This window comes from Festucalex cinctus, chromosome 8, assembly GCF_051991245.1.
Source record: "Festucalex cinctus isolate MCC-2025b chromosome 8, RoL_Fcin_1.0, whole genome shotgun sequence".
Lineage (NCBI taxonomy): Eukaryota > Metazoa > Chordata > Actinopteri > Syngnathiformes > Syngnathidae > Festucalex > Festucalex cinctus.
In genome coordinates this window covers 15,378,745-15,402,459 of record NC_135418.1, presented here as the reverse complement: position 1 = coordinate 15,402,459, position 23,715 = coordinate 15,378,745, and the positions used below count along the sequence as shown (strand labels likewise).

Genomic DNA, 23,715 nt, shown 5'->3' with positions numbered 1-23,715 from the left:
AAACATTCTACCAGTGGACAGAGCAATACATGGATGAATTAATGGAGCCACCCAGAGGAATCCATGTAATATTGAAATTTCATTAACTCAGCAATCAGTCGAGGGCATGATTCCATTTTTTAACAGCAGTACAAGCCGTCTTCCATCATGTGTCAGTCTGATTTTACTGCAGGCAACAATGATGAATAAATAATGATACTAATGTTGTTACTAACCTCTGGATAAGACCACTCTGGGGAGTAGTCTGTCACACCAAACAGCCTCCCGGTCTCTTGGAGCATTCCCAGAGCTCCTTGTTCCACTTCCGAGCCCTGTAGGTGGCCTTCCCCCGTGCCCTGCTCCTCTCCCACCGCGCCCTCCTGAGGCATCAGGACCCCGTTGACAGCGGCCCCCACCCCACCTGCTGACCCTTCAACTGAGATGAAATCATTGATGAGATCAGAGAACTGGCTTCCGAAGGAAGCCTCAAACCCTTCCAGGCTAATGGCTGCTCCTGCTGCAGCCGCCGTGGCAGTTACGCCACCACCTTGTGGCGGAAGAGAGGAATTGTAGAGTGCCCTTTCAATGCTCGCAGCGGCGCTTATTGACTGTGGACTGGCCACCACTGAGCCGCCGGCCCCTGACAAGCTTACGCCATTACATAGGATTTCATTCTCTCCTCCTCCTGGAGCTCCGCAGCCCCCTCCCGCTTCCTCCCCTACTCCATTGCCATCTGTAGGTTGAAGATAGTGTTCAGCGTCCACACTGGCGTAAGCCTCGTGGGCAGCGCCAGACTTGAGCATTAACTCTCCGCCATTTTCAAGAACTTTACCAGCGACCTCCTGACGAACCCCACCGCCGGGCTGGTCAACACTAGCGTCCTGGTTCGTCAGAGGGAAAGAGGCCACTGATGCTCCTTTTCCGTTCCTCCCACACAGGCCTTGGTCTTGACTGGTTTGGTGCAGGTGCGTATGTTGGTCTCCGTTGGTGATCGGGGTGTCCGCCGGCAGGGTTATGTAAGCTTGAGTTTCGTCTGATTCCTGTGGTGCTTCAGCGCCGTTGGTTTGCTGTTGGGAGGGCTGGTTCGTGTGCGCGGAGGTCTGGAGGAAGAGGTTTGGCGAAGGGTGGTGCGCAGACTGGGTTAGACCCGGGACGCACGGCGATGACATCACAGCGCTGAAGTCCATCTGCTCCAAAGTGGTGCTGGGGCTGAGGCCTGCCCCCTCTCCGACATAGCTACTCTGAGGGGCCAGCGGCTGCTCCATAGGTGTGGCTTCCTTCTTGATATTGTTGACAAGAGACGGGCTGTACACAAAACCGTTAGATGAACAGTGGATCCCCCCGTCGTTACCGTTACACCCCTCATTCTTTCCTCCACCTCCTCCGTAGGTCTGACCCTGCTTGGGGTTATTAAGAAAGCAGTCAGGGTCAAAAGTCATGGCAGTCTCAGGGAGGCTGACTCCTCCGCCGGAGTCGAGCGAGCTGGAAAGAACCAACTCGCCTCCCTCCCCTAATCCGACCCCACCGGGAAACGATGCAAACCTCTGGTTCTCGGGGGCAACAGCCAACAGGATGCCAGTAGCGGCGTTCTCGTGGGCGGACGGCAGCAGGTGGGTGTGGCCAGCTGTATAAACCGAATCGCCGGTTAGCGTGGTGACTTCGGACATGAACACAGCAGTGCTCTGTGACAGGCCAGCGCCGATGGCGAGCGCAGGGCTGTCAGCCATATCGCTTGCGATTGACAGTGGTGAACTCTGGGTGGTGTCGGGGACTTCCACCTGGTTGGTGGAGGTAGAGGAGGACACTTCCATGCTGCTTTGCGGGAGAAGGGAGGGCTTTGTCATTCGGCCATTCCTCCTCTCGCCCCCGCCTGCTCTGCTCCTGCGCCCACCGGGACTGGGCTCTGTCTGGCCTTCTGACACATCACTGTTCTGGACCTCTGTGCCATCTGCTTCCTCAGATCTCTGGCCTGCTGTAGCGCCGCCACCCGCTGTAGCGCCACCCCCTGCTGCTGCGCCTGACTCCTGCTTGGATGAGATGATGCGCTGCTTGACACTGGAGCATTTCTGATGGAGGCTGCTTCCAGCACCTGACACACAAGGAATAAAAGATTTACATTAAAAACTAGAGAATGTAATTTTTGAACAAACTGAGAGGATGAATAAAAAAAATATAGAAACGTGGAATGATATTAAATGAGTTGGAATGTTGTTGAAAGATATGGAATTATGTCGAATGGTGCTGAATGATTTGGAATAAAGGTTTTGAATGATGTTGCATGATATACAATATTTAATTGTATAGAATTGGGTGAAGTGATTTGGTGAAAAAAGTGCAATATGTGAGTGAAAAATTTGGAATTTTTGGCATGTGGGAATCGTGGGAATGTTGGAAATCTTCCCCGAAGTGAACTGAATGAGCTGAACATTTGTAGAATGGGAACAAATTGTTGAATGTGCGATTGGAAATGAATTCTTGGGTAAAAAATAAAAAATAAATGTAGAATTATGCGGAATGTGGAAAGGTTTTGAGTGGATGAAAGATATCAGGCAATATGGCAAGGTGAATTGAATGAGCTGAACATTTTTAATTTTGAATAGTCGGCCTAACCAGAACCCTAACCCAACATCCCCATCGGAAATTAGTGAGGAATATTTTCGGGTGAAAAATGTGAATATTTTGCTACATGGGAATTAGGGGAATGTTGAAAATTGATCCCATTATGAATGAATGAATTGAATATTTTGAATTTCAAATAGCAGAGGATTGTTCAACATCCCATTGGAAATGAATGGGGAATTTTTGGGCGAAAAACGTGGAATTGTGGGAAAACGGAATATTTGGAATGAAAAAATGGAGGCAACCTGGTGTGAATTTGTTAGAATGGTGAAAATTGGTTAAAAAAATTGTGGAGGTGTAGCACATTAAAAAAAAATGTGAGGAATAAAATAACGGAATAATTATTGTTTTTTTTAAATAAGAAAATGCCTAACTGAGCATACAGAAAGCTTGTGTTTAATTTCACTGTGATGTTATGAGTTAGCATTATTTCAAGTGTACGTTGGCGCCCTCCAGTGTCTGCAATGTAAACTGAAGGTATTCATATGAAATAGAGTTCATTGTCAGTGATCCAAAGCTCTCCGTCACACTCGTGCAAAATGCCCAAGCTCATTTGTAAAACATTTAGATTCAAACAACATACAAAAACACATTTGTAATCCAAAATTGGTGTGTATTCATGAAGCCGAAGCAGAGATATATGCGATTCACTGACAAGCGTACTATTTAAGTCAACAAACCACTTTATTCTGGGCACCCGTCCTTATTCGTCCTTCAAAACGAGATCAAAAGATGAGAGATTAGGTAATTTTCCGTGTGTGTATGTGTGTGTGTACTGCAGTTATCTTCTCTCTGATGCTGAATTATGAATAATACATGCTGGATATTTCGGGCACCTCCAGCTTTTGGGCCCCTCTATCCATCCACCCCTCTTTATTTATTTTTATTTTTTTGGTGCAATGTGTTCTTGCCTGTAGGTGGCAGCATGGCACTGACTTTTGGAATTATCCCAAAAAAACAAAAACATAAAACAAAACGAACTGAAATTGCACAGCCGGTTCTTTATAGTAGTCTCTACATCAGAAGTTCTGCAGTTGCCTCTTATCTCAACTGAATTCTGGAAAGGAAAGCCAGCAGAGTTTTTGAAGTCTTACATGTGAAGTTTGGGTCTGATTGTTTATTCATCTTTTTTAATTATAATCACGACAACAGCTTTGGTTGTTAACACAGTTTGACTTCCATTCTAAGGTTTAGGTGCAGGCTTAAATGCCAATGAGAAAGGAGGAGGGCAGTGAGTGGTGAAGGGGTGCAAAAGATAACTCACACATAGGTTTGAGTTGTCCGATGAGCTCCTCTTTGCTCCACTTGGCCCACTCCTTCCTGTCTGTGTTGATAGAGCAGAGAACTGGGCCGCACGGCTTCCCGCTATCGTCCACTGCCGGAACATTCAGATAGTGCACCAGCACGATGTCCGGGTTCTACAACACAGCAACACACATCTCGTTGGTAAAACACAACCTTTATTTTTGCTCATCTGTTTCTATCAGCAAGAGAGTACATTGATACAGTGTATTTGCAGAAGGAGGGGAAAAGGACACGGAAAGCAGAGGAGGTCAGGAGGGAGGTCAGATATAAGCGTGTCAGACAAGATTCTCTCACCTGCCTATAAAACATTTAAGAGCCCGGGCCCACTCGCCACTCTCCCTAACATTGCAGGGCCAGCAGAAACGTCCGCACGTGTGATGGTGTGCATGCGATTTAAGAGAGCGAATGAACCAAACGGGGAATGAGCGGGTCAGCATAGAGCTCGCCATACTGTAGCCCACCAGTATGGAATTTATATCCCATGAATGATTCAACAAGTGTGTATGTGGCTGGTGTGAGAGAGAGGGAGGCTCCTCCTGATAAAAGATTCAGTAGACGGACTCAGGTGAGGGGGAGGGCGTGCTGAGGTGGAACAAGAAAATGGCACAGTGGGCTGCTACAGCACCACACTGTGCAATGCAACAGAACAGACAGGCTCATTTATGATCATATTCGCTGATGTGATGTGATATATGTGCAAAGAGCAGAAAATGGCACATTACGGATAGAGGAAGCAGAAGTTCCCCTGCCAATTTTAGACTCAGAGAGTCACAAGAGTCAAGTGTGCTGAAAAATAAAATATATTTGATAGGGGGCAAATTCAATTTACAGCATGTGGCGAGAATGTCCTTGTAAAATTCATGTGACAAATTATGCAAGAACTATTGGCAAGGAACGCATGAATATGTATTGAATTTCCATATTTTAAATGAACATCGTTGGGCGTGCAATATTTTCTTGGAAATGAAGGGAGTGTTTATGATTCAACATGTCGGTCTGGAGATGATGAGGTTCCGGTGACCCGCTCTTGCATGGCCAATCAAGGCGTGTGCGCGTTTAGTAAGTTTTTCTTTCACAGGAGTCTAAAATCTATATGTGTGGAATGTTTGTGTGTACGTTGTACGCCGCTCCAGGGTGTTTTCCTGGAGAGGACCACATGGAGAGCAGCGCCTTAAGACCTTGATATAAGTGCAAGTGAGGAAAAGTTCTAAGGCAGAAAAGTTTTCTCTGCAAACCATGTTCACATAATACCAAATATATCCTGAGCGGGACGATAAACCCAGCGATGGCGTCCGGTTTTATTATTACCCCACTTTTTAGTATAGTCTGCCTCATTAAATTTTGAAGAGGAGGATGTTTATCAATGGTTTATGTTGGAGGTTACTGTGCTGTTTTGAAAATGTAATGGACAATTTAAGAGATTAAACATGTGGTGCGTAAAATTAACAATATACTATACAGTTTCTGGTAGTTTAGTTTGGTGTAGAGATATGAATTAAATCTTAACATAACATGCTGTATGAAGTACAGAAGCATGGTACTGACAATGTGGAGTAAATATTTTGAGTACGTTTGAACGTAATTGCAAATATGTTCAAACATACTTGTAGGCTAAATGCTAAAAACCGAGCATTTTTTTCCCCATAATGCCATCCTTACATATGTGCGCAAGTAAAAAAAAAAAAAAAAAGCATGCGGCCTATATTACACCAATACATTTGGAAATTAATTAATTAGTTGTCTACTTGCAATTTTTATGATTTATTATTATGTCTACTAGGGGTGTGAATTGCCTAGTACCTGACGATTCGATTCGTATCACGATTCACAGGTCACAATTCGATTCGATACCGATTAATCCCGATACGAATTTATAAGTCGATTGTTGTGATTTTTTTTCATTCAAATTTAGAAAATACTAATCAGTAAGCTTGTAGAGTGTAAGATTTATATGAAAATGTATTATTTATTTATCTGAAATTTCAGTCTTATAGAGGTTGTAATTTGTTTCATGTTTGAACAGCATTGAAATAAAATATTAAGGCTTAATGTTCCGTTCATATAACATTCTTCCATGCTTAAGGTGTGAATCCTAAAAAAAAAAATAATAATAAAAAAAAAAAATTGATTTTGGCGATTATTGAATCGATTCGAGAATCGCGCGATGTAGTATCGCGATATATCGCCGAATCGATTTTTTTTTTTAACACCCCTAATGTCTACAGTGCATGATTTCCATTCATTTTTCCCATAATGCCACTGGGTATGTGCTCGTGCAAGTCAGTACTCCATGGCATTACGTGAATGCACTGAAAAATATATTTAAACGTATTTTCAAATACACTTACGCATATTTAAATATGTTTAAACATATTTGCAAATATATTGGAAGTTTGGAACTAGTGCTATCAAGCGATTACATTTTTTAATTAATCGTATAATTTTTCCATAATTAATTGCAATTAATAACATTTTTTCTACTTTTGCTCCTATTTTTTCTTCAAAGCTTGTAATAAATATTTACTTGAGTAAAATCTTGTCCATCCATCCATTTTCTGAACTGCTTGCTCCACACAAGGGTCGCGGGGGGTGCTGGAGCCTATCCCAGATGGCTTAAGGCAGTAGGCGGGGTAAACCCTGAACTGGTTGCCAGCCAATCGCAGGATTAAAATCTTTGTAATTCATGTAAAATCATCAATTAAAAAGTATACTTACAATCAAAGACTGTTGTAATAGCTTTCTGAGAGCTTTGAATACAATACTTCTGTAAAATACAACTGAATGATCAAAATGTACTCAGCTGTATCGGCCATCTTTTTTTCCTCATAGAAACAACTGTCCAAACCTCTCGCACACTTCAGAAGGGTTGACTTGCGAGGCCCCATACACCACAGGCGTACAACTAATATGCTATTTGAATTTAGCTTTGTAAAGTATACAAATTAGTTGGGATTTCTCCAACAAGCATCAAGAAAAACTGAAAGTACAGCTCCTGACAGTCCGTGTTTGTCCATCTTCAGTGGCTAAGTTTGGTTGCAGGTTATAGGCCAAAAATGGAAGCAAATAAAACTGAGTTAACTTTTTAGTGCTTTAAAGAATTTAAATTAATCTCCAGAATTAACGCTTTCATTTAGAAAGCCCTAGTTCGAACCTATTTGTAAATAAATATGTTCAAACGTATTTGCCAGTTAAAAATGTTTACTCCACATCGGCAGTTCCACCCTTCCATAATGGGGAAATCCATGTCGAGCCAAAGTGACGTGCCCATAAACAGCTCACAAAAAAGCAATCATCATTGTACATAATTTACCCCTCCCCGATATACACTGGTCTTGTTTTAATGTAGAGAAGCTGGGAAAGGGGGCGGGTATCTTACCTGCAGCAGCCAATAGCATCTACGGTGGAAGGTGGGGATGATGGAGGAGTGGACGTAGCAGCCATACAGACACTAGAGAGAGGAGAGGAGATTTCGGGTGGGTGGGGGAGAAAAGAAAATGGAGGGAGCGGGACATAAGGAGAGGATGAGGTGAGGACAGCAAAGGAGAGAACAGCAAAGGAGAACTCAGGTTATAGCCACTTAGGTCGTATTCATTTAGGCGCTAAACATGTCGTTGTATTTTTTTAAAAGGTCCTTCATCAGATCTTGTCGACTTGTAAGATATCAATATTTGGCACCGGTGTATAAATATCGCAGGAGGATCAATATGTGGACCCTGTTCTGGCTCCTGTGGGACTTCCCTGCGGAAGGTTGAAACGCTCTTCTATCAAGGTCATCGCATAGTTAAAACACAATAGTACATGCAGAACAGTGGTGAACACTTGCCATGCAGGACATGAAAAGTCTGTTCTGTTTGCCGTCTCATTCGCGCTCTCATTTTCTTGCCATTTTGCCTCTTCTGAGAAGAAGCCCGCCAGCTATCTAAAGTGTGTTTGGCCAAAGGCAGAGTGCATTTCCATATATTTCCATCTGATATGAGGAGGCTCTCAATCCAGGGTTGTGTTTTTCCTCCCCTGCTTCCTGCCTCTCACTGTCCTCGTCCTCTCCCACTGCTCCGCCATTCCTGCCCCCTGCGCGACACAATGCTTTCTTGCTTGAGGGGTCCCGGGAAGAAGGTGACACAAACAATTACTGAGCAACTACCAGGGAGAGAAACACTCGCCTTTGGATGTATGTGTGTGTGTTTGTGCACGGCAGCAGAAAAATGCACGTCAGATGATTGTCAGTAGTGAGTGTGGGGTTGTAAATAATAGAGGCGCAGATGGGAATACTTGATCTCAATTATTCCCTTTGCCTATGTCTGCTGTTCATTTATGCACAACTAGTGAGCCTTCCATACACATCCATGTGCTGCCTCACTGTCGCGTTCCAGTCTCCCTTCCGTCTTCCTCTGACACATGCATGCTCACTGCTCTCACCTCTTGGTATATTCCTGCTGAATAATCAATTTTTCAGCCGGCTGATGTGACTCAAACACACACGCGCGCGCTCGCACGCAGGCACGCACAGACGCTGCCTTGAGACTGGATCGATACCCCTCTCTGTTCTGCTGAAGAAGGCATTGACATCATTCCTGGCCGCGGGCCAAACACACTCTTATCCTTCAGAAAGAGAGAGAGGGGAAGGCAGCAGGGAGAGCGAGGAGGAGGGACAGCACATATGCACACACTGCACACAGGTATATGGCTCTTAGCCCTGTAGCTCCAGCATGTGTGTGTGTGTTTGTGTGTGCCCTTGCGTTACACGCGTGTGTCTACAAGGAGCGAAGGAGTGACTAACATTATGGATTGGATTGGCAGCGAAGCACAACTCAGCACAAAAAGAGATCACAGACTTGTTTCTTCTTCATGGGGGCTCTCACCTCCACACCCTGGACTTTGAGCTTCATGTGATCCTCTCGGGTGGTCTTCCCGTCTTTCCTTTTCTTCCAGCAGTAGCCATCTTTCCTGTACTTCACCTTCTTGCGGTTGTAGAGGATCATGGAGCCATTTTGAGGCCTGTTTGGGGGGGAAACGAAGCACACAATGTGAGGATTAGTTTGACAGAAGAGTATCAATAATGTGCAAAGTGGCGATGTCTTTGATATTGTCAGCATTTCATTGCTCAGTGATATGAAAATTATCTGGTGTTATTGGCAAAGAATGTCAAGGTTACACTCCCAAATTCAACACACACACAATGGAGACTAGCCTGTGTGTTAATATTTAAGTAGGTCCATCCATTAACACAGCACAAGCATTAGCTTCTGAGTACATGCTCTACACATGATACAATTAGAGGAACTAATCTATTCTCACATTACTAAATAATTATTTCTGATAATCAATGACATTCTCGGAATTTCAGTTACTTAATAGTAAATGTTATGAGATTTCTGTTGTCCTCCATGAAAGCAGACTAATTATACTGCCCAACAATTATAATTATTATTTTAAGTGCCAAAGATATTTTAATAATTTCTTGGCAATTTTGGGATGCCAACTGCAAACGTCGCATCTGTTTTTTTAATTGGCTCTAGATTTTGAGATTAGATATCAATATTTTTGACAATGAATTGATCAATAATTAATGTACTTTGACAGTTTACAAAATGTACTTTGATTGTTACATAAAGCAGGGTTTGTGCTTTGGCGTAGCTAATATTGTCTAGTTTTCTGATTGTTTGTTTGATTTTCACATGAAACAGGATTTGCATATAGAAGGCTCGCCGTGATAACGATTGTCGGATTTCATGATATCGCATCAAAAATGAAAGAATACTGTATGGACGTGCTTGAAAAGACAAATAAAGCCTCATCAAAGTTGCACAAGGACAATACCATTGTAAACGTTTGCATATTTTTAGCATAAGCATGACTAATGTTCAAGAATAACACAAAAACACGAAATATCTCAAAAACGAGAGCCAATTCAGAAAATGTTATTTTCAGATTCAGCAACATCATAATACCTTAAAGGCACGGTCTTCCGTTTTCACTCAGGAAAATGCACTATATAAATACAGATGTATACACATGAACTCCTTCTCAGTTTACACCTCTGGGCTTCTGTTAATGTGTGGGGGTGATTTTTTCCTAAAACCCCAATCCCTGTATTTTGCCATTTTGTGTTTGTTTTGTCAACAACGGGACGTTTCTGTGGACAGACATTTGTTTACCCCTCCAGCCAATCGTGGTGGTGGGGGGCGTGTTGGCAGACGGGGCCGGGCGAATTTGTCGGCTGCATGACGTCACTCCCACGGCAACTTGACAGCATGCACGGATTTTTTTTTCACTCACTCACACAAGCTTGTGTGAGTGAGTGAGTGAGTGAGTGAGTGAGTGAGTGAGTGAGTGAGTGAGTGAGTGAGTGAGTGAGTGAGTGAGAGAGTGAGTGAGTGAGTGAGCGAGCGAAAAAAAATCCATGTCTGCTGTCAAGGGAGTGACGTCACGGCCCCGTTTACGACACGCCCCCCGCCACTCCCCCCGCTCTCCTGAGTGAAAACGGAAGACCGTGCCTTTAAAACAGTTAAACTTTTCTTGGCAACAAAATGTGTGTTGGCGAGTGTTATCTTTGTGTTGAATCAAAATAAAACTTTAGCTTCTACTTTGGAAACCAATGGTCAATATTTTTTACATTTTTTGTTGATGTTACGGACCAAACCAGTAACTGATTCATAATTAATTCATGCAATTTAAAAAAATGGTGTCATGTTTTTTTTAATTTTTTTATTTATTTATTTATTTTTTAATAAGGGCATGGAAAATAAAACAAGAATCGTCCGATAATCTGATGAATCATTTAATCGAAAAAGGAAACCATTAAATGCAGCCCTACAAACAATATTACATCAAAAAGTATTACAGCACTTAATTAATGAATTAATTATGAGAGAGGAGTTTGACCAGGCTCTGTATGCCACTTTCAAAACAGTAAGGATCAGCTCATTTTATTTAGCCTCAATTTTAAACTTTAAAATATTACCACAAAAACAATAGCCAAAATTACAACAGTCCAAGCAAGAAGACACACCAAAAAACAAGAATGGAGGTGAAACAAGGACCTGCTGTTAACTTCTCGGACTGATGTAAACTTATGTTGCAATAACCTCTTCGAAACTTGCCATCGAAGCTAGATTTTGATTTTGATATTTACTGCTTTCTCCCAGCTCATTGTCCTGGGAAATTCCCTCTGTTGTTTAAACCACAATCACAGGTGGAACCACCAGTTACGATCAAAGCATTCAACACATGAGCCTCACTGTCCTCATCCCATTGTTGAAAGCAATTGCCTCTGTTCCACTTACCTCGCCATGCATTTCATTATTATAATGGGGTAATCACATCAGTTGTACATACATACGCACAGTCCGGTTTCTGCAAGTTCTGTCTGGGAGGCACAGGTTATTCCTCTGATGCTCCACTTTACAGCGAATGCAATATGAAAGTGGCTATGCTTGACACTGCATTGATAAAAATGATTGAACGATATGAGGATATCAATTTATGTCACATACGAGGTACCGAATATGCAGTGGCGGGTTCTGCATTCTCCATCTCTCATTAGCACCACTGTCATGTTGTAGCTATAGAAGTTAGGGATGTAACGATAGCCAAACATCACAATACGATATTACCATGATATTGTGAGGGATGTAGGCGATATAAAAAAACAGCTCACTACCCTCTATGAAAACTCACAATATTGTAAAAAATTTTAAGCTCATATTGAAAAAAAATACTTAAGATTGAAGCACTTGATCATACAGGCAGACATAGTGAGTCGAGTCAATTTGTGGAGGAACTCAAATCATGTTATGTTCCTCTTCATCTGGCGATTAGTGTGGCTTTTAAATATTGGTGGCCAAAACATGCCGAATTAAAGTTAAACTGCACTAATAAACTCGCCACCAGAGGGTGCTAAAATTGCACAAATGGAAAACAAGCTGGCCTTTTTAACAAATGTGCTGCTAATATAACATGACGTCGATAAGTGGCAAAATGGCCACCCTGAGATGCATAAAAACAAGTAGATTTTGCTGCTTAGTTCCCACTCCACAAACGCAATATTAATCAGAATAATAGTGACTCAGACTAGTGGGGAGCATTTAACATACACCATAAAACATTTTTTGTACCGAAAATGTTTGAAACCTAGAACAGAGACTGTAAACCATCCGTATTATTCAGCATGGATGGACACAATTCCAACAGACAGAAGATTGGGAGCTGTTGTCGCTGCAAAGAGGGAAGCAAATCTAATTTGCTATTAGGTTTTCAAGTCAAGTACTTTTGTCCACATAGTGTAGCTGGCGGGATATAAGTCCTTAAACGTACACGCAAACACACGCGGACGCCAGGTGAGCATATGCATGAGAAGACAGAGACACTATAGCAATGTCACAGATGGCGGGACCTACCACCATGTGTTCTCTGCGCTCAATGTCAAACCTGCTGCTCAGCAATCAATCATTCTTCTACAACATTAAGGACAAGTGTATGTGCAATGTTCACCGCATGTGTGTGTGAAGGGGAGGCGTTGGTGCGGAAAATGCATCTTTGCCTTATCTCATGACAACAGAAACAATCAATAAACTAACAGATACTCACAAGTGTGCGCACGCACACACAAACACACATGGTCTTTATCCCTCTTATCAGACCATCTCTTTATTTTGTCTTTACTGTGCCCCTCCATTCTCATTCTCATCTTCTCGTCTCAACCGTTGCCTTCACTACGCCGCTCCCGCCTCGAGTTTGACGTGGGCACATATGGACCGGGATGATTGCAATTTACGCTGCGCACAGTGTGTAGTAAAATTGAATTTGCTTTGAACTGATGTTCTTTGACACCGCAAATCTGTTCTGTTTTGGGGGTGAGCCTGCCAGCTTGGAGACCCCCACCTTCCGATCAAAGATGAGTTTAGTCTCTGTCTCTAGCCGTGTGAGTCATCTCAGAGCTGCTGATTCTAATTATGTTATGGAGACGATGGATGAGATCAGATGTGTGTGTGTGTGTGTGTGTGTGTGTGTGAGGATGGTGCCCGTGCTCCTTGCAAACCCTCCGATTCAAGCAGACATAAATGCTATTGATTGTAACTGGTCTGTGATGTGTGGGATATAAAAAGCTTTTCCACCGTTCCACGGTGTAGCAGAGCGAAAACAGAGAAGGCAAGGGGAGGAGAGTGGAAAAAGAGAAGGCAAAGATAAAGAGACAGAGTGGGCTATTGAGTGTGTCCGGTAAAGGGAGGAGAGAAGGAGGCGAGAAGACACGAGACGAGGTAACAGTCATTACTCTGAACTTGGATTCCATTGAGAGGAGAAATGAAGGTCATCGATTGTTGTCTTAATATTCGCCCTGCAACGCTGCAATCGCACGCACCCATGTGGATACAAACACACGCGGAGCGGCGCGGGCACATAAATGTCACCGTCTCCGTTAGCTGAGCTCCTTTCCATCTGATGGGATTACGTGTAATCTGTTCTAATCGCGCCTCATGTCATGTATAAATGGGATTATATCTAACTGCTGCTCAATAACACCAATACGACTGCCGCTGCTGTGGCTTGCTGGGAAGCCGAGGCGATACGGCAGCACAACCAATCAATGAGAAATCCATCCGCAACATAAACTGTGCTGCTGGCCTCAGGCTGCTCCTGAGAAGAGTCCTTCAGCTCGCACAATGGGAGCACAGAGGTATCACCTCAGGCTCTCAGTGGCATCAGTAATCACAAATGGGGCCAAGAGGTGACCGCTGCACTTACTTGACTTTTTCTCGACTTCCACTTCTCTCTCGTCATACACTTTCGGTGTAATATTTTTTATATGTGTAATATAATATAATATAATATAATATAATATAATATAATATAATATAATATAATATAATATAATATAATATAATATAATATAATATAATATAATATAATATAATATAATATAATATAATATAATATAATTAGGGCCGGGTGGCACGGTAGTCGAGTGGTTAGCACGTCCGCTTCCCAGGTCTGAGGTCTCCGGTTCGAGTCCAGGCTCGGACCTTCCTGGGTGGAGTTTGCATGTTCTCCCCGTGCCCGCGTGGGTCTTCTCCGGGTACTCCGGTCTCCTCCCACATTCCAAAGACATGCATGGCAGGTTAATTGGGCGCTCCGAATTGTCCCTAGGTGTGCGTGTGAGTGTGGATGGTTGTTCGTCTCTGTGTGCCCTGCGATTGGTTGGCAACCAGTCCAGGGTGTCCCCCGCCTACTGCCCAGAGCCAGCTGAGATAGGCACCAGCAGCCCCCGCGACCCTTGTGAGGAATAAGCGGTCAAGAAAATGGATGGATGGATAATTAGGGCCTTCAGGTGATTAAAATATTTAATTGTAATTAATCGCATAACTTCAATAGTTATGACAATTAATTGCACATTTTATATCTGTTCTAAATGTATAATAAAACGTATACTAAAATATATTATAAGTTTTCGTACTCTTGTTAACATAAAAGTGGAAACAAAATGTTAAACTAATAGAAATACGGCTGCATCTATTGACCAGTGATACAGTAATTTCATAATAATTCATAAAACTGAGTTAAAATTAAAAAGATGTGCTGTACTGTAAAAAAAAACAAAAAAAAAAACGAGTGTGATATTGATTTGTGTTGAGGTCATTTTCTGCCACTAGACGGCATATTTGCATTTGTAAGCCATTGGTGAGAACTGAGTCAATTTTTCTTTTCTTTCTTGTCTTCTTTACTAATCTAATCTATAACAAAGTAACTTGGGAAATTTTGCACATTTTTAAAATGATAAAATACAACTTGACCCCAGTTCTCCACCCTTGTGAGGAATAAGCGGTCAAGAAAATGGATGGATGGATAATATAATATAATATAATATAATATAATATAATATAATATAATATAATATAATATAATATAATATAATATAATATAATATAATATAATATAATCAGTAGTGAAAAGTAACTCAGCACAAATACTACATTCCGGTATCCGTACTTTCCCGTAGTGGTTATTTTTCTAATGACTTGTAGCTTTTGCTGACACATGAAAACAAATCTCTGCACATTCTATGCTGTCAAAACAGTCTTGTTGCTTCCTTGAACTTCTGCAGACAATGTAAAAAGAAGCAAATAGAAAGAGGTAAAGTCATACACAGTTGAGGTTGTGGAGTCTTTTGTACTAGGTGGAAAAACAAGGACAACAGTGACATGGAGGAACAGGGAGCACTAAAGATGACGCAACAGATTCAGAGAAGTGAGATATTTCTAATCCATGGCCTCATGTGGAATCATTTTTTGATGTTATGTTTTGTAGCGAATGTTCAGGCCATTTGCATGTCATTTGCATGCACTCCCTTGCTGCCTGTGGGTTTTATTCGGGCTTCCTTTCATATTCCAAAAACATGTTAGATTTGCTGATAACTCCAAGTTGTGCGAATCTGGTTGTTTTAAGAATATGATACAAAAAAATAAAACAAATGGTAGCACGTTCCTACTGTTGCTTTCCTGTGTGGAGTTTGGATGTTCTCCCTGTGCTTTCATGGGTTTTCTCTGGCTGTATCAAAAACACGCATGTTAGGTTCATCGATCATTCTAGTTGTAAAAGTGTGTGAATGATCAAGGCTGGGTGTATCACACTTCACCCAAACTCAGCTGGGAAAGGCTGCAAACTCTAATCCTAAACTTGGGCATGGTTGCGGGATATTGGAGGCTATACCAATAATTGACTGGATAGAATTGGGAGCAAGATTATTTTATGCTGTTTAAACAAAATAAGGAACAAATTGTTCCCTTAATTGTTTTGACGAGTGTTTGGTTATGCTATTATGTACTGCTAAAAAAATCAAAACAATTAAAGGAAACCTTTGTTACTTTAATTTTTTTGAGTAGTGCAGTTAATAAAATCTAACTAAATAATGACCAGTAAAAATTAAATTGAAAAAAACATTTTCATTAACAAAATAAAACAAAATGCTTTTAGAAAAAAACAAACAAACTGAAACTACATCTTAAATAAAACTAGCTAAAACTATCTACAATCATAGCAAAAAAAAAAATGTCCATCATTCATTATCATCTTTATCAATTAATATAATACTTAGCTTTTATACTTAATACTTATAGCTTTTGGGGTTCATTTTAAAATACAACAAGGAAGCTCAAACAGTCATTTGTAATTTACTTTACTTTATTACACAACACTTTGTAAACTTTTTTGTTTTTGTTTTTGTACTCGACAAATACTCCATATATTTAAAAAAGTAAACTAATGCTAAAACTAAACTAAAACAAATCATTAAAAAAATCCCAAAATAATAAAAACTAACAAACCTGCTCTAAAAAACAATCAAAACTAAGTCAACATAAAAAAAAACAAGTAAAAACGAAATAAAAATTAACTACATGTATCATGAAAATCCAAAACTGTTATTACAGAAGTCAAAATTAGGTAGATTTAATATGAGGATTCAATCCATCCATCCATCCATCCATCCATCCATCCATCCATCCATCCATCCATCCATGTTCTTTAGGGTCAGGGATGATGTGAAGCCAATCCCGGTTGCCAGTCGCAGCATACACAAACAACAAACAACTGACCATAAAATATAATTGGTCAGTTCATTCAACTATTATGATTTTCACTTCAGTCTGTCCAATTCATTTTTTTTTTAAGAGGAAAGAAAACCTACATAAAAACAATATTCCCCCCTATACAGTAAATGTGTTAAGCCCAAGAATTCTACCTCTGACTGTGTGCAATGTCTACCAGTGTGTACACATTCAATCTTGTGGATTTCATTTTAATTTTAAAATTTTATTTCATAATTATATGGCAGTTATATGTGCAACTGTATCTTATATAGAATGCTGTATATATAAATAAAGCTTTTATAGTAAATAGGAAAATCCATCCATCCATTTTCTGTACACTCCACTTATCCTCATTAAGGTTGCAACTCCGGAGTCAGCTGGAGCCTATCACCAGGAAATTGCAGGTCACACACAAACAAGTAATCATGCATGAAAACAACAAGGAAACATGCATGTTTTGGAATGTGTGAAGTTTACAAACCGAGAGAAAACCAAGGCAAGCACAGGGAGAACAACCAAACAAGGGACGTTCAACACCACTTTTTCCACACTGATACCAATGGCAAGTACTGATACACAATTTACAATGCCAGATACAGTAATTTTAATGAAAGACCTACATATACCCCACTATAGCATTTTGCAATAAAATTTGGTGAAATTAACAACAATTTTAATTTCTCATTTCCATTTCCTGTTTATAAAACTGCTGGTATCAAGTACAAATACCTTGTAATAGTGTATCGGTATTCTCACAACTGTGCTCATCCACCATGCTGCCCTCTTCAGGAATCTTTTAATCTTAATGTTAAGAAAACATCAATTTGGCCAATTCTTATTCAGATGGTCTTTTCCCGCTCACCACACTCGAGGAAATGAGCTACGCAGGGTTCAGTGAGAACGATGAATATTCACTTCGAGCATGTAAATCCCTGTTCACACACACACACACAGGCACACACACATACACCTCCGTTGGACCCCTCAGCCCCCTTTATGTCTGAATTATACATCAGTTAGCCTAATACATTTACATTCATTAATACTCCATTTCCAGCTGACTAGGTACTTTGCAGTCCGAGCGTGTTCTCGGGCGTTCTGTACATGTTGAGCAGCCCATCAGGAGGACTCTTTGGAGACACGAACCTCCAGTGTTTTAATCAAACAGTCACTCGGTCATAGGGATTAAAACAACATGAGTCACCTGCTGACAGAGTCACCCCCGTGTGTGCGCGTGTGTGCATGTGTGTGAAACTGTCTGCTCTATCCTCACCTGGTCTTTGGCGATGTTGTCAGCCACTCATCATGTTTCTCAAAAGTGATGAGATACGCAGCAATCTCCTGGTGAGACAAAGGCAAGACAGAAAGGTTACTGTATATATTTTGTGTGTGCGCAGTGTGTCACTGGGAGATAAAACACAACAGGTATTTCCAGATGACCTGCTGATGCCCACAGAGAGGCGTGCGCACGTGTGTTTGTCGGAATATATCGGATTGCCACGTTGATTGGTCACAGAGCAGCCAGTCAGGAGACAGACATTGAGCACAGACCCTCAGGGTTAGCAACCAATCACAGCAGCAGACGCACCGATGCTTGCCTCCACTGGTGAGGAAAGGCCAACAATACAAACACACATTCTCGCTCACACAGTAGCATTAATAGGAAAAGTTTCTTGTTTTTTTTGCAGTTTGGCAGCTTCCCGCCAGATAAAGTCCGCTCATAACTTGATTCCTAATTCCTCTGGCTCTCCTTTCATCTCCTCGGCCGTCCTATTCACACTATTTCTTTTTCCGCAGGTAAAGCCCAGGAAGGAAAAATAAATCAGTCATACAGGTGTGTTTTACTGAGAGTAAGGAAAAAAAAAAACAGCCTCACACAGAGATACAACGCTGCCTTTTTCCTTCACTCTCCTAAACGCTTTCCTGCTTTAAATGCGATTGTCTGTTTCCCTATCCGTGGCTCCCTTCTCACCCACTTGTTGTGTAGGCCTATGAAATGTAAATTGTCCTCTTAAGGCAATCAGTGTTTGAAATGTGGCGCAAAGCAATAGTGAAGAAGACATCAACAATCCAGCCCTCCTTCATCTGCCCCCTCAGATCATCTATCGCTACTCCAGACCTCCACTTCCACTTTGTGTGTGCATGCGTGCGTTTTTCAGTTATTTGTCCCAGTTTGGCACGAGAGCACTCCAGCTCCGAGCTGACCAGATGAGATGGAGGGAGGGAGAGAGCAGGTGGAGGGTGCTGGCACTTAGCAGTATTGTTTTTAGTATCCTCCATTCTATTGCCATGTCCCAACCCCCACTGCCTCACCCTGCATTCATATTTGTATCTCTGTGCATGTGTGCGTGTGAGGGACAGGCTGCCATCACACCATTAATTATTATCACCATCAATCTGCCAACTGTTAATGTCTGTCTGTCTGAGTTACAGAAAATTGCACAGGGCCGAGTCTGGGTTGAAAACGAGCGCTCACATTCACATTTTCATCCTTCGCAAGACATGCGCACACTTGCATACAAAGAGCGCCTCATTCATTTATGCATCTATTCATTAGTGGTGACAAGCAGCCACCTCTCCTCCTCCCAAACCACTCTGCAGCAAGTCAATATGCTATATGGCCTCCACAGCTCCGGCCAGGCACTGGGGGCTCCCCTAGTGACTGTCAGCCAGTGGGAGGCGGGAGGAGAGAGGTGGGAAGAGTGGAGACAAGGGGCTGGGAGAGACAGAAGGATGGGAGGATTAAGAAGGAGGGAGAGAGACTTGCAATTAAAGGCCTGCCCCATAAGAGCCATTAAAAAGCCCGAAACAGAGGAGTCAGCTGAAACGGCAGCCTGACACACACTCTAAAACACACCCACACGCATACACAAACGCTGCTCTCCTTCGCCAACGCACAAACACACACACACACGCTCCACGCCCATGTGAAGAGTGACAGAAGTGAGACTTGAAGGTCGATCCTCCGGAAGTTGGCGTTATTGTCCCGACGGACGGCAAGTGATGGAATGCTGTGAGCAGGTCTAGCGACACACTGACCCCTCAGGAATAGTGTAAAGTGTGTGTGTTACTGTTTTAAGACTGAAATGAGTCTTCAAGTAATTTGAGTACCTCGGGTTAAAAAAAAAAAATACTCAAGGCAGACTGTCAGGAAGTCGTAGTCAAGCCAGAGCACGGCGCCAAAGTGGTGAGAAGGTCAACATCAAAATAAACCTCAGCTTAACAAATAATATATGGACATCAATGCCTTAACACACTTTTGTTTTGAAGTGTTCCCTGCAGCATAACGACTGACTTGACTCCTCTTTCAGCATTACAGCTGTTTACACTGGAGTCAAGAACTGTTGCTACCGACGTCAACAACATGACTTTGTCATGAAATGGCGTTCAATTGTAAACTAAGGGTGATAAAATAATAATAATAAAAAAAGACTTAAAGTTGAAGTCAAGCCAACTATATTTACAATAATATCTTCAATGTACCTTCATTAGTCTAAACACGTCACTCTGATTACTATGCCGTTTCTGGAACATACATTATTAAGCAGCAAAATCCACACATTTGTGGCCATTTTTCCACCTGCTGTGAACTGACAATTACATCAAAGTTGCTCAAGCTGTAAAAACCAATCACGGCTCAGCTGTTTTCTGTTTGGTCATGTGACATTGGCAAGCTGAGCTGTGACTGGTCGTGACATGAGCCCTGAGCAACTGTGATGTCATTTTAGGTTGATAGCAAGAGGCAAAATGGCCGCCCCCTGAGATGGATAACACCAGGTGGATTTTGTTGCTTAAAGGGATACATGACACATTGAGACGTTTTCAGCAGTAAAAAGTTAATATTTTGTCTATAATTAATATGCTAACTTAATTATTTTTCATGTACAATTAAGACCTTTAAAAAGTAATTCTTCTACTTGCCGTCGACTAGGGGTGTTAAAAAAATAGATTTGGCAATATGTTGCGATATTACAGCGCGCAATTCTTGAATCGATTCAATAGGCGTCCGAATCGATTTTTTTGATGGAAAAAAATGGAACAAAACGTCTTACTTAGAGTTAGGGTTCACACCTGAAGCATGGAAGAATGTTATATTAATAGAACATTAAGCCTGAATATTTTATTTCAATGCTGTTCAAACATGAAACAGATTGCAACCTGTTTGTTAAATACAGTGGCTCACAGTTAGAAGACTGAAGCTTCAGATAAATAATCTCCAGCACCCCTGTGACCCTTGTGAGGATAAGCGGCTAAGAAAATGGATGGATGGATGGATTTTCATACAAATCTTACAGTGTACATGTACAAGTTTACTGATTAGTATTTTCTAAATTTGAGTAAAACAAATCACAACAATCGACTTCGTATTGGGATTAATCGGTATCGAATCGAATTGTGACCTATGAATCGTGATACGAATTGAATTGTCAGGTACTAGGCAATTCACAACCCTACTGTCGAATGATGATGACATCACCTGTGATGAGGAAGTAGGTAACGACCAATCATGGCACAGTTTGCTGACCAACCCCAGAAAAGAGGTGAGACATGATTGGTCGTTACCTACTTCCTCAGCACAGGTGATCTCATCATCAGTCGACAGCAAGAGGAAAAAATAGTTTTTAGGTGTTAATTGTACATTAAAAATAATGAAGTTATCAAATTAATTCTGGACAAAATATGAAGTTTTCACTGCTGAAAATTGTTCAATGACTCAAATGTCCCTTCAACCTATTCCACAAACACAATATTAATCGGAACGTCGTGTTTAGACTAGTGGGGGCACAGAGAACATATTTTTGCAAAGAATTTTTATTTTGGGTGCTTGTTGCTAGCGGCTAGCAGTGCTAGCTAGCAGTGCTCAAGCGCCCCATATCTTGCGAGAGCTGTCAGATTACTTTTATTCAAAATCACTATTGTGGTTATGATGTCATTGCGTTTCATTGAATCTACGGAGAGAGATTTGTCTAAAATCTCACTATTTTTAGAGGAAAATAAAAGTAAAATAAATAAAAAAATAAATAAAGTAAAAAAAAAAAGTTGATTATTTAAAAATGAAAACCCATTGGTCATTCATTAATAATGGCAGATGTGTTTTCTGTATTTATAATTTTCTTTAACAAAGGAAAAATATGTTTTGTTTTGTTTTTTATTCAATAGAATTTTCAGTAGGATATCCGAATGACCGAATACCAAAATATTCGATAACCGTGGCGCTAGTGTGTTTGCGTGTGTGTGTGTGCCAGACTGAGGGACAGAGAGGATCTTTCTCCGGGGATCTACTCCATAAACCTACTTATTCTGCATGTCTATGTGAATCTACACAACAATGCATTCCAGCAGGCCTGGCTGACTACATGCACATGCTTCCCCGCCCCGCCACACTCTGATCTGTCAGTAGGAGATTGACTGGGAGAGACTGGGAGAGACAGCTACTTAAGCAATACTGTATCTAACAAAGTTGGGATCATGAGTGGGAAGCTAGACTGCGAGCGATGCAAGTGGGGAAATCAGCCACCCACTCAGGTCTCCAAGAGGCCATCTCCCTCCATGAAATGGATGGCATGTACAAAAAAAAAAAGTGCTCATATTTGCACACATGCAAACACTGTCACACACGCACACACACTCCCAGGCCCGGGGCATATTTCCCCAGGAGGAATGAGGGGGCGGCTTGGTTGGTCGCCTCGACTGCAACAGACTTATGCAGCAGTGTTCCCTGGGGGGATTCCGTTTAAGGGTCTGGCCACAGGCGAGAGTGTGTTGTATGAGCGTGTGCGTGTGCGTGTGTTTTGAAGTCTAATGACGAGCATCACCCTGGCAGATATCAGGGGAAAACAGAGTTGTCTGTAAACTGGAACTGTCACATCCATTCCATAGCAGTACCTCAAACGAAGGCTGACGCTCCTTCTCGCCACACATATTATTTGGCATTGAACTGTTTATTTTATGGAGATGAGAGGCAGCACACTGAGGTTTCCTTTTAAGTATACCCAGAGTCCATTTTTGCCTTTGTCTTGTTTACATATATGGTGCAAAGACCTGCATTAGCATTACCCGGGGAGGTTTGCTGATGTTGGTATTTGTTCTCAACACCACCGCCGTGCACTTTCCAGATGAACCTTGAAAATATCTGACAGGGATTGGCATCGTAACCTCCAATTGAGACTTCTCCAGGATCCGACCTCAGCAATTCGTTCACCGCAAATTTCACACATTAATATGCAAAACCCACATTGACTTATGGATTGACTTTATATAATCAATGATCCATTGAAAATGACATGTGGGCGTGTCATTATTTACTGATATCACTTTACAGTGGATCTAAATAGTTTATACCAGGGTCAGAGTCCTGCAGGTTTTGGAGGTTTTCCTCTTCCAACACGAGCTGATTCCAATCAACAGGGTCGTTATTAGGCTTATGCAGAGCTTGCTTATCATATATCAGTTGTGTTGGAGAAGGGAAACATCCCAAACCCGTAGGACTACACACTGCTAATGCGATCTGAAATGCAACTGAAAATCTTTTTGAGACGGGAAGTAAAAATTAACAATTGAAATAGCTGCATATGTGTCTATGTTGCGAATTAACCACATTCACATCATATTCACACTCGTTAAGTGGGAGTCAGTAGAAAACTGCTAATAATGAAAAACACTGATGAAACTATTGTAGTAGACTATTGCTAGTTTTTTTTTTTTTTTTTTTTTGCTTTATAGCAAAAGACTAAAAGTTTTTATGCCAACACTGATGAGTTGTAATAAACAAACAAACAAATAAATAAATAAATAAATAAATAAATAAATAAATAAGTTACATATTTAGGCTGGGGGAAACAGCCTAGGAAAGTTTTTTTTTCACTCAAAAATTACATGTACATTTTACAAGGAGAACAGCACATTTGATCAGTTCATTAAAAAGAAAAGCTATTCAAGGGTTGAGGAACAAACCCACAACCTTCAGGTTAGGAGACAGCCACTCTACCACCTGAGCCATGCCACGCCTGATGTGTATTAGTATATGAGTGGCGTCAGATGGGATCCTCGTACCACTAAGAAACCGTTTTTTTGGGGGGGGTTTTGTTTCATTTTGGACACATCAGCAAAGCAGTATATTAGCAAACAGCAAGAGTGACAGGGCTCAGGTGGTAGAGTGTCTGTCTCCCAAGCCGAAGGTCATGAGATCATTCCTCATCGCTTAAGTAACTAAATTTAATAAACTGGTAAA

General features: G+C 41.5%; 1 pseudogene across 1 annotated transcript in view; it reads right to left on the bottom strand.

Moving 5' to 3' along the window:
* The window catches only part of LOC144023612 (calmodulin-binding transcription activator 1-like), a 76,410-nt pseudogene that overhangs the window by 17,504 nt on the left and 35,191 nt on the right, over positions 1-23,715 (bottom strand). Inside the window, exons 4-8 of the transcript XR_013284579.1 lie at positions 17,758-17,825; positions 8,763-8,898; positions 7,280-7,351; positions 3,863-4,016; positions 216-2,068 (exon numbers count right to left, since the gene is read on the bottom strand). The product of XR_013284579.1 is annotated as a calmodulin-binding transcription activator 1-like (transcript). The remainder of the gene's footprint in view (positions 1-215; positions 2,069-3,862; positions 4,017-7,279; positions 7,352-8,762; positions 8,899-17,757; positions 17,826-23,715) is intronic.